The sequence below is a fragment of the Manacus vitellinus genome, unplaced genomic scaffold (assembly GCF_001715985.3).
Source record: "Manacus vitellinus isolate BGI_N305 unplaced genomic scaffold, ASM171598v3 scaffold_2_pilon, whole genome shotgun sequence".
NCBI classification, from domain to species: Eukaryota; Metazoa; Chordata; class Aves; order Passeriformes; family Pipridae; genus Manacus; species Manacus vitellinus.
This window is the reverse complement of record NW_021940208.1, coordinates 9092381-9104419: the sequence shown is the minus strand read 5'-3', so window position 1 is coordinate 9104419 and position 12039 is coordinate 9092381. Positions and strand designations below refer to the sequence as shown.

Genomic DNA, 12039 nt, shown 5'->3' with positions numbered 1-12039 from the left:
AAATCCAGTCCTTAATTCTTATTTTTATTCCATGAATCATTCTATTTACCTGGAAATTATATACTTTTCCCTTTATACTCATAATAACAGGTTGAGAAAAAAATGGTTATTTCCTATCTCTCTGTATGAGATTGTATCATGATTTAATAAAAACCTAGGTTAATTTATATCTCAACATTAGAAGTATCAGTAAAGTTAATGAGATTCTGATCTAGTAGGATATTCCTTGCAGGGAATTATTCATGTGGAGTTCCATCAATTCCGACTTTAAAGCTCTAACCTTATATATACTTCTTTACACACTGTTTTGTCAATCTTATCTTCCATTGTTTCATTCTGTCTTCACACCTTAAAAAAATATTGTTCACTACTTGAACTGGCATATTGGCTGCGAGACAATTCTTCTGTAATCTCCCTCCTTGATAATCTTCAAAGAACTGGCTTCAAAATGAGAAAAGCCAAAGTTAGTCCAGGTATATAAAGTCCCTACTACTGTTCTAAGATGCAAACTGCTCCACTGGTATAGCAAGTTCCAAGTTTTTAGATTGAAATTTCTTGTGTGACTACTCTCAGCTTCAGCAGCAACAGGAAGACAGTACTTTCAAGTATGTCAATCTGGTTCTGTCGTACTTTTATCCCCACTACAGTCAAAATGTTTTCTTGATATAAAATTAGTTGGAAAATGAAAAGGTCAAACGGGTGAGAGGAAATGCCTCAAAATTTAAATTTTGCTGTGTGCTTTTCTGCTGATGATAGGAGAGGAACTGATACAGCTGTTCTTGGTACAAGGAGTGTGAAACACATTAACATTCTAACCTGGTGTACAGTTTGACTATTACACTGTAGAAAGCATTAGAAATTCCAACTGATTTGCCCTTTCTATCCTTGTGTTGTACCGTCCCCTGACATGATGGTGAGAAAGGAATAGAAAAGTATGATAACTGCTTTTTCAACCAATATAAGCAAACAATGCAAGAAGTATTGTAGATATGCAGTGCCTTCTGAATTAATTTTTAAGAAGTTCAATCTGGTTTTGAAATCAGATGAAAATTTTCTCATGAAAAACTGATGGTATCAGTAAAAGAATGCTATGTTGAAAGACCGAATATACTTACCTACCAGGAGGGGAAGACTCCAAAATGGGGAATTAAAGGCACACATTGAGATTTTGTTTAAATCTTTTTCAGATATAATAGTAATTCTGAGTGGTTACACAGGATCCTGAGGAATTAAAGGCTCTTGGAGAGCTCTCTGAGTGTTCAAATTTTCCTTCCTCTTATGTTATGTTTCAGGCAAAATACTAATTAACCCCAAATACATGTCTCTGAAAATTTCATCGCCACATTTTGCCATGAAGTCTTATCTGGAAGATATGATTCATGGCAGCCTAAAATTCTACAAAGTGATAATGAATAACCAAGTTCAAGGAAAATGCACAGTCTTTAGCTGAAGACGCCTGTTACTAATTCAAATGGAAAGCAATCAGTCTCACTAATTGCTCTGATTTAAAAGTAGTTCAAACCAAATGCAAAATAGTCAGTGTGGATTCATTGGCAGTTCATATAGAATATAATTTTCTCCATTTTTAGCCTAAAACCACACACAATTAATTACTCATTTATTAATTAGAATTAATACTAAGGAAAATATTTCAGGCAATAAATTTTTATACCCCTAAGGAAATAAATACTTAGTCTTTGCCAGTGCTGAATCCAGGGGGATACCATCATTTTGTCACAATTATTTTTGCTGTTAAAAATGGAGTGACGGATGAATGGGTACTTGGATAGGGTCCTGTGAAAAAAAAAGTAACAGAACTGCCAAATATAAACCTCAAAGAATTTGTGCTATAAAGCTGTGGTTAATGCCTTTTTTTTTGTGCATGCCTTTAGCATCTGTATTCCAACCAGGAGCCCAGAAAAAAAGTTTTAGTGGCTGACTTCTTGATCATTGTCAGTCCATTGACATTGAAAGAATTACTCCTATTTTTCCTTTCTAAAAAGCAAAATTCTGGGGATACACCTTAAAATACCTGAAGACTCTGCATCTGTATGTGCTCAGATCTGGAATCCATCTGGAGTTTTTGATTTCCTTTGCAGGTGAAAACCCCCTTACATATTTTATGATTTTTTTTTTCCTGTTAGATCTGGTTAATGAGTTCAGTAGTTTCTTAAATAAAATTTGAGGGTTATATCCATATATTATGCATAGGCTTCAGTCGAAATATCTCAGGAAAATTATGCAATTTATAACATATGCTATGCAGACCAATCAGAAACAACCACAGCTGGCTTGGGATCTGGGGACCTCAGAGTTTTTAGCTGACAGAAATAGATGGATGATCTTACAGAAGTGATTTTACAAAAAGGTGTTCACAGAATGACTGCAATTAAGGGAAAATGGGTGTACCTTGACATTGATCCATTGTGCAAATATCTCACACTTCTAAATTTGCAGTCATAGTAGAGGATGAAACATGCATTGGTGTTCATATTCTGTGACTCTGACTGTTCCCACTTTGTATGCCAGCAAAATTGCAATTTAGGGTTCATTAAATACAGAACTGCTGGCAAAGGCTGGTCAAGTACAAAAACTGGGGATTTGCTTTGTTTTCTTTTGTTGGTTTGTTTTTCTTTTGTCAGTATTGTGCATAAGAGAATTCCCAAATGGTTGCAAAGACATCTAAAAAGTAACTTGTGAAGAGACACTAATGGAGAATCAATATTTAAAACTCTGCTGTCTCTCTACAGACAAGTCTGTCATCTGTACTACATGCACAGTAAAATATTCTGAAACAACAGTGAAAGTAGTTACATGCCACAAGTCCAACAGCAGTTCAGCACAGGAGTACATGTAAACTACAAGAAGAGAGGTATTTAAATATTATCTGAAATTCTACTCTTACAAAGTGGTAAACTGCTGAGTGAACCTTTTTGAATTGCAGAACAAGAAGCCTAAGACTAGACAGATAACACCAGGTCTATTTGTACACAACTCACCGCAGTTTTTAGTGAACTTCAAACCTTAAATTTCCTATAGAGGTTTATATTAAAGATTTTAGAATAATTGTCATTTGGCTAAGCACAAATACAGTTGTCACTGTATTAACTTTTTCTTAGGATGCTGAACTCCAAAGATGCATCTCAAGCCTGACAAGTTAATAGTGATGACCTTCAAGAGATTTTGAAGCTAAAAGTCAATGCTACAAAAGTATAGCTAAGCCAAACTAAAACTGTAAAATCAGAATGTTATTACTTTGGATATGGATCTTCTGAAATCATCTAAGTTTGAGGAAAGACTGAGTAAATGGTTTTCCAATGTTGTACTCATTTTGCTTTCAACAGGGAAAAAAGTTTAAGTGACAGGAGCAAACTGAATACTGCAGTATACAGAAGTTTAGAGTATTTTTATAGAATATATGCTGAGTTTATTTTTTTATTTTTATGCCCATCTATTTTATTTTTAATGTGGCACCTATGTCAAAACCACAAAGATGATGTAGAGCCTTTCCTGGAAATTACAGTTGACTGCCAACACAAAAGAAACTTTTACACAGATACTATTCATCAACACAAACAGAAACAGAGAGTAAAAACACAGAGAAATTATGAATTATAGAACAGTTGTAAATTGACATTCCCTTTGGCTGAAGGATTCTTCTGCTTCTCAATTCTGTCATGTACAAAGTCTTGGTGTAAAAATGATAAAAGTAATTTTGATAACTGCAAAAATGGTATTTCTTTTTATGAATAACCATCCTTGTTTACAGAAGAATGTCTCTAAGAAGATTCGTTTCTTTTTCTGAAAGAAGATTCGTTTCTTTTTGGAAAGTCTTCCTAATGTCCAATTTGTTTCTGTGTTTTATTAAACACTTTTTAGTGGGTTATGTACATGAAAACCTGGGTCACTTGGTGATAAAGTAGTAAGAAGAGACCATCTACTTCCTACAGGAATTAATGTGTGAAATCTTTCTTAAATAATTTTTGCAGTTCTATTTTTTCTGTTAAACAACACTAATTCCTAAACTGTCACAATGTGATGTACTTCCCATAATGGATGAAGCTGGAATACTGACATATCAGCATTTTTGCTAGTGCAGTAGCAAAATATCACTGCTTTTGGAGATATCATTCTGATGCAGATGTCAGTACTGTGGTAATGCAAAAGTCTCTCTGTCATTGTGGGTCACTAAGAAATAACCCCTTAAGTATTGTAAAGAGAGACTTGCTGGAAGCATTCAGATAGCACCAATTATTCACTTCTGTATGTATTAGTGCCTGAATGTTTCACAGATTTGCTTCAGGGTTTTTCTCATAAGAAATTGCTTGTCTCATCCTTTCAACACAAGGCTTCTGGATAGCCTTTTCATCAGTGGTGCAAGTGAAGATGTAACAAGAAGGTCATCATATAAACTCTTTTAAGGCCACCAAAAACCTAAATGTACAGTCCATAACATGGTTTAGTTTTGCATATTCAAGGCCAAAAGCAAATTCCCATCCCATAAATTGCACTTTTGTGGAGTTAAGATGTTTGTACAAGAAATAAGTCTGGTTTTAGTCTTCTTTTTGTGATGCAAAATATATTTCTCTTCCTCTATTTAGAATTTCCTTTGATTACTCTAATTCCACAAGATGGCAGTACTTGATGAATAAATGGTACTGATGCCTGATAACAGCCAAAATCTGAGATAATCTGGGAGTTTTAGCAACTCTGAAGGAGTTGCTTCCTCTGGCATGCGTTTTTCTTTTTTAATTGATAAGAAAAACAACAAAAACTACATTCAAGATTACGGTCTGAATTTACTATACATAGCTATAAACCATTAAATTTGCATGATGTTGAGAAATATTCTGTTTAAATGAAATAAATTTTCAGGAAAAACATAGTCCTAGATCTCCCCTGCTGAAAATATAAACCCCTATTTTATATGAAGACTAGTTTTCACCTTTTTAAGTTGTTGTTTGGATATTCTGTTTACTAACCACAGAATAAGGATGCAAAATGTAATCTCTAATGATGGGGAACACTTCATGTTCAAAAGGAAAGAGGCTTCTTTTTAGCTAAGGTCAATGATAACAATGGGTTGTTCCTCCAGCCTCCCACCACTACCAGACAAAAGATTTTGGTTCGTTTCTTTGTGCTGCTGTGGTTTATTATCACTGCTCATTAATCCTCCAAGAAAATATTTAATGAAGTTAATTTATTTGTTGCATTGTAATGTATCCATATAGAACAAACAGATAATGTCAATTTATCAACTAACAATGAAATTGCATATTTCCTACTCTGGGGGCTCTATATCTACTGCTCACTTACCTGAAACACAATTCTACTAATCACATATTTGTCTTTCTTCAGATTCAATTACAGTGATAAATCTCCACATATTTTCTCCTTTATAACCAATCATACCACTAATAACTTAAAAATAGGTTAGAAGAGGCAAATGTACTGTCAGGATAGATCTTGTACTGGAGGTTACAAATATTATATTGTTATTACTAGTGTACATATAGTCTCATTTGTACTTTAACATATATGAAATGTAGCCAGTCATTAAAACATATAAAGACTGATGAAATGTTCTTCTTATACAAGTGCTCTTGAAAGAGACCACATAGCATACAACAAAAAATATGGCTTTGAAAAATGTTAAATTATCATGTATATTTGACTGTCATGTGTAAGATTTTTATTTAAAAAGAACTGTGTTCTGGAAAGTATCACAAAGTTATCAAAAACACGTTTTATTCAGGCCCTTCTTTTGCCCTCAGGCAAGATCAGATATTCTCAGCCCAGTCTTAAAAAATATCCAGTGAATTATATTCCTAAATTTAGATAATCAGAATAACCTATTTCTTTCCTGGGATAATTAGAGAGTTTCCCTTAATATCTGCCCCTAATTGCTTTTTATTTTCAATACTGTTTATTACTTACACAAAATACCATATGGGAAGTACTGAAAACACTTTATTGAAGAGCTATATTAAACTTTTACAGCTAAAATGGAAAACCAATATCCCCATGCATATTGGGTTTCTGTTTGTGAGGCTGAGGCTAGTTCAGCCAAATCTCTTCAAGTTTTCCTTTAGAAGTCCTGATTTTGAATCTTCTACTTAGTTTTCTTATTTTCATCTCTACTGCTTTTCTACATCTTATAATGGAGGACCCAAAGTTGGACATTAATACTATTGATAATTGAAACAATAATCACATATATTCCATAGGTAGCAGTTCCCTTAGTATGTCCTAGAATTGTACCATTGAATTATCCATTCTACTAAGTATTCCATTTTTTTTCTTTGATAATAGTATTTTTCTATACTGTATAATCACTTGCTTCCCTTTATTCTATTTGTATATTTAATCTTCAATAAATAGAGCAATCTGCGCTTTGGTGAATTTTGTGTTTGTCATTGAAAGCAATTTCTCCAATGAAATGATCCTTTTGCATTTTCATTCTGTGCGCTGCACTGATTGTAACCTCTTGCAGGAGTCACTCTCAAATGCTAAATGTGCCTTTCTTTCCACTGTCATAACACTTCCAAAATCCAAAATTAAATATTATATGATTTATTCTTGACAAATCCCTAATGGGTGTTTATTAACACCTGTTATCATCTGATTACCTACAAAATCAGTGATTAATGTTTCTTTACTTTGTAACTTTGCAGAACTCAAGTTCTGCCTATGAACCCTCCTTTATTAAAACAAAACAAACAAAACAAAACAAAATGAAACAAAAAATCAACAACAACAAAACAAGAACATCCGATTTTATTTTCTTGACATACTTTGAAGTAACTTTTGAGATACTAAATACTTAGTAACTTTTTCATGTAAAGAAACGTTTAGACAAGTTATAAGTCCAGAATATAAGGCCATTTTATCAATACGTTGTTCTCTTATATAATTAAAAATGTTTAAATAATAGAAATTGATGGCAAAAAAAGCTGATGAGAGAAACAAATACATTTGTGATTATGATTGAAAATAGTTTTTAAGGAAGACAAACACTGGAGAGAGAAAACTCTGACCACAAGGCAGGCAAACTACAAATAAGAAGTTTTAAAGTATTTTTAAAACAACTGGAAAATTTTTAACAACAGCTCTACTATTGATACTCATCTATCGTTAGGTAAGAATTGAAATCAATATTTATGTGGAAAATTCCTAAATGTTTCATATAAATTGATGCTTTATGATTTATAACATGCCAGGTAACACAGGTGTCACTATACAATGCTATTTGTTATGAAAAGCAGAAAAAAAATAGATGTTGAAGAACAATAAATTTAAACAGTGTAAATAAGTAGTATGAGACACTCACTATCAAAACTAGTGAAACATCTGTGGCCAGTAGGACTAGGGCAATGATTTCCCCCCTGTACTCAGCACTGTTAAGGCAGAACCTTGATTCCTGCGTTCAGTTTTGGGTCTCTCACTACAAGAAAGATATTGAGGTGCAAGAGTGTGTCCAGAGAAGGGCAACAGAACTGGGAAAGAGCCTGGAGCACAAGTCTGATGAGGAACAATTGAGGGGGCTGGAGAAAAGGAGGCTCAGGGGAGACCTTCTTGCTCTCTACAACTACCTGAAATGAATTTGTAGCAAGGTGGGTTTCAATCTCTTCCCAAGCAGTAACTGAAAGGATGAGAGGCAGTGGCCTCAGGTTGTGCCAGGGGAGGTTTTGCTTGGATATTAGGAAAAATTTCTTCAGCAAAAGGGTTGTGAAGCATTGGAACAGGCTGTCCAGGGAAGTGGTTGAATCACAAATCAACTCTGGAGCTATTTAGAAGACATAGAACATGTGCCATAGACATGGCACATAGGGATGTTGGACTTGATGATCTTAAGGGTCTTTTCCAATGTAAATGTTTCTATGATCAGTAATTTCCAAAGACAAGAATTAGAGTTAATTTTGGTCTAGCATTAGAAAGGGTAATCAGGAAGATGCACATCATTATAAATTCATCAGTTTCAATCTTAGATAAAATAGTTCAGTGACTGATATGAGACTTGATTAACATCCAGTTCAAAAAGTGGGATATAATTAACAATATTGAAAGGAAATATATCTAGTCAAATTAACTCAGTGTATTTTTATTGTTCTTTTTATTGACAAAGAGAGCAAAGTTTCTGCAATGTACCTAGAATTCAAATTCATGTTTTATAAAATATCATGCTGATGAAAATAACTGGAATAACCTCAAAATTCATGTATTGTGCATTGAAAAGATTAAAAACTGACTGCAAAGCATGATCAAAAGGACCAGATCTGGAATTCTTTGTCTGGAAATGTATTGAATCTCCAGCAACACAAGTTGATTGTTTCTTAATAATTTGAATGAACATGAGTTTTATGATGATGTTTAACTACCTATTGTACTAATATGAAAAGTGTGGCATGCACTGGAAAATAATAATTGTATTGCTTAATGCTCAGGAAAACACATTACTATATAGAATATCTGTGGACATTATTTTCTCTGACATAATTTTCGACAGAATTTAAAGCAATTTTTTTCCTTTTTTCTCTTTCACACTTTACATTTCTCTTGTTCTCTAATCGTGCTATGACAGTTGATTTTCTCTACACTTTACTGCCACTTTTGTGAAAATTTCTTCAGCACACTACTTCTGTAAGTCTGCTGCAGTGGTGAGTACAATGAAAAGTTAGACTCCAGAGTTGTGTTACCTGCAGTGAACCCCAGAATCCTGCACCCAGGGGGCCTACTTGGAAATTACATGGAAATTTAATTTTATGATTACTGCAGTGATACCAATAGATAATGCATTTCAAAGGCATAACTAGGACATTCATTGAAAAAAAACCCCAAAGTAATAATAGGATGATGATCATCCAAATTTGTAGAATATCGCTCTGTCATGTATAAGAATGACACTAACCCCTTTTTTACCTGAGAGAGGCAAAATAGCTGCATGCCTAATGTTCCTCGACTCATCATTTATCAGCAGAAGCTCTGCCAAGCAAATTCTGTAGTTTGGCTGCAAATATTCACTAGTACTCCAGTTATAGCAGTTTCTCAAGGATTTTATATGTATGTTTCAGTTTGTTTTTTTCTACTCCCAAGAAAGAAAGCAATTTAAATTTGTCCCTTTACACCTCAATCACCTTGATTCCTAATGCCAGGAAGGATTAATAGTAGTAGAAATATTTCTTTAACAAGATTAAATTTCAGGCTTCTGGGTATAGAAATGAAAATAAAAGCCAATTGCAGTTCTAGTTTATACTTCAAAACACTCTTTACTAGCAGACTTCACCACTCTTTACATGCAGTTGTTGTCATAGGAATTGTACTGTCAAAAGCTGGGTACTCGGAGTCCGTGGAGTTGCCTTTATACGGCTGCACACAACTGAACTTAAGATTCAGCCCACTGCCTCTCTGGTTTATATTCTCTTTATGATACATGTTTTAATATAAATTTAAAGGCTTTTGTTGGGTCTATCTGCAGGTCAATGTTTGGTGAATTCCACCATGGCAATGACAAAATATGACTGATGAATCTTCCTTGGGCCTGCTCCTTCACTCCTACGGTATTTGTTATCCTAAGATCCTAAATCAAGGGCAGCACCCTTATCACCACTTTTACATGGGAAAAGTGAAGAAGATGGAAGGAAGTGACTTCCCAACAGTCATGAATCAAGCCACAGTCAAAAGGATATGTGCACTGATACATAATTCTTTTAATTTCTAATATTCACTCATCTCCTCACCAGCTTTTTGTACATCTATAAGAAATGCCAAAACACACACACAAAAAGTGATAGTCAATGAATCTTTAGGAGCTGTGTGGATGAACAGGGGAGATGGGTAGGTGCTCCCTCATCCTCCCTCTGAATTCGATTTTCAAATATGGTAAAAAACATAGCAGTATAAATCACATAATTCCCCAGATGCTAAAGGTCTACTACTCAGCTCCTTTTTGGTATATTTTCTAGGTTTAAATATACTGAGGAATGGATCCTCCTTTGCATTTTTCTGAACACAATGGAACATGTGAACGTATACTTCAGAGAATAGCATAAAACCAATTTCATAGTCCCCAAAAGAAAATTTGTACATAATAAGAATGACAGTGACAGATGATTTTTTCCCCACCTTAATTAAAAAATAACTTAAAGTGCAGATGAAGAGGAAGAAACACGTCATATTAGCAAACTGCCCCAGAATGCTGATATTGCTGTTCAACCACACTGTACGAATAAATCACTACAAATAACCTCAGCATCAACAAATCATTTAAAATTTAACAATGCAGGCAATATAGCTCTTACTTGTTTCTACATACATACTCAACCTCTGTTGAATCCCTGTGCACACTGTTCTGCACTACTGGAAACCCAGTGAACTGCTTCCATACATCTTCTATTTGTCACATAATTGTTATTTACAGAAAATATATAGCCTTCTGTTGTCTTATTTTTTGCCTAGGCCAGTGTCCTATGATTATATTTCCCCTCCTTGAACTCTTAGCAATAGCAATACAAATGACATGTTATATATACATATGATGGGTCACATTATATATACATACCACATAAAAAAGAATGCATTTGTCCAACTCTCACTGATTTTTTTTTTTTATTCTGAAAGAAATACCATTAATAAAGTAATGTATACAACAGTCAATCCTGCTCCCTCTTGTGCTGACTATGTGCATAGTTTTCAGAATTCTGTTTTTCAAAGCCCTTTTTCATTTAGGCGTGAATCATGATATTGTAAAGTCACGAGACCTGAATTGTAAATCAGTGAAATTTTAGTCTTTTCTTGAAATTTTCTTCATAGATCATCCTCTTATTATCCTCCGTATACCAGGTGGTGCTTCTTCTTGCATTTGGTACAGCTGAAAATAGACTCTTCAGGATTGAACCTAGTTTGATAAACTCCTAAAGAGCCTTGTAGTTCTTCAGGAACGACCAAACTGAGGCAAATCATTTATCAGTATTATCTAAATCCTTCTTTCCATTATCCCTTTTTATTTTTGAACTTTTATCCCTGCAGTCTCCTATAAGATACTTTCTCAATTATAGAAAGAAGAAAACACCCTGCAAATTAATGCTTTGATAAACCAATAAATTAAGTGAAATTTTCTGGTTGCAGATTCCCCACTCTAGGGTAGTAACACTGATACTACAGGAATTATATCAACTGGTTAATGAAGTCATCAGCAATGACTTTTACAATATTGAAACGTAGTGTGAGAACACAGGAGACAGAAGTGGGCAATCAAACTATCAGAATTATGTGTGGTATTAATTATTAAATTGTTAAAAGAATGGCATTGTGGTCAAAAAGAAGTCACTTTTTCACTTTTGTTGTTTTGGAAGACATCTCTTTTTTTGTTAGAAGATAAAGGATGTACGTGTGCTGCTGCACAGGAGTTCAAATTTGGCTGTAATCAGATTTTTGTCTGAAATTTATGATATTATGCTTATATCTATTCAGTCATTTTCTCCTTGAAAAATCTAAGCAATTACCTTTAACATATTTACTGTTAAGTTATAGCTACCTTCATGCCAGTTATAATTGTATTGGGTAGGATAAAAACCATAAATACACACAGAGATATAATTCTAAACAATTTCTAGTTTCCACTTTGAAAAAGAAAAATGCGAACTAGATATCCCAAAAAGAATTGTTTTCATACTGCTTCATTTATTTGGAACAATCTTCCTGAACTGATTAAATCAGGCTATATGAAAATCTATGTCTCATTAAGCTTTGTATCACCTCAAATGGTTGTAAGTTCACTTTCATTTCATACTTACAAAATAAGGAATAACTGACTTTATTATATAGGGAAACTTTTTAATGTAATCTAACAGAACTCAGATCAGTTCAGTCCAAAGCCTTCTCCTTCTGAATCATAACTGACCTTCTAACATTTAAAGGAGTCATCACTATCAGAATCACCATGGAATTCAGTTAATAATGGAAGAATAACATTTTCTGAAAAATCCACTGGTTTAATCCTTTTCTTTTCTTTTTTTTACATCCTTCATGATTTCATCACAA

General features: G+C 33.8%; 1 protein-coding gene across 2 annotated transcripts in view; it reads right to left on the bottom strand.

Moving 5' to 3' along the window:
• The window catches only part of CNTN5 (contactin 5), a 430795-nt gene that overhangs the window by 157292 nt on the left and 261464 nt on the right, over positions 1–12039 (bottom strand). The window lies entirely within an intron of this gene.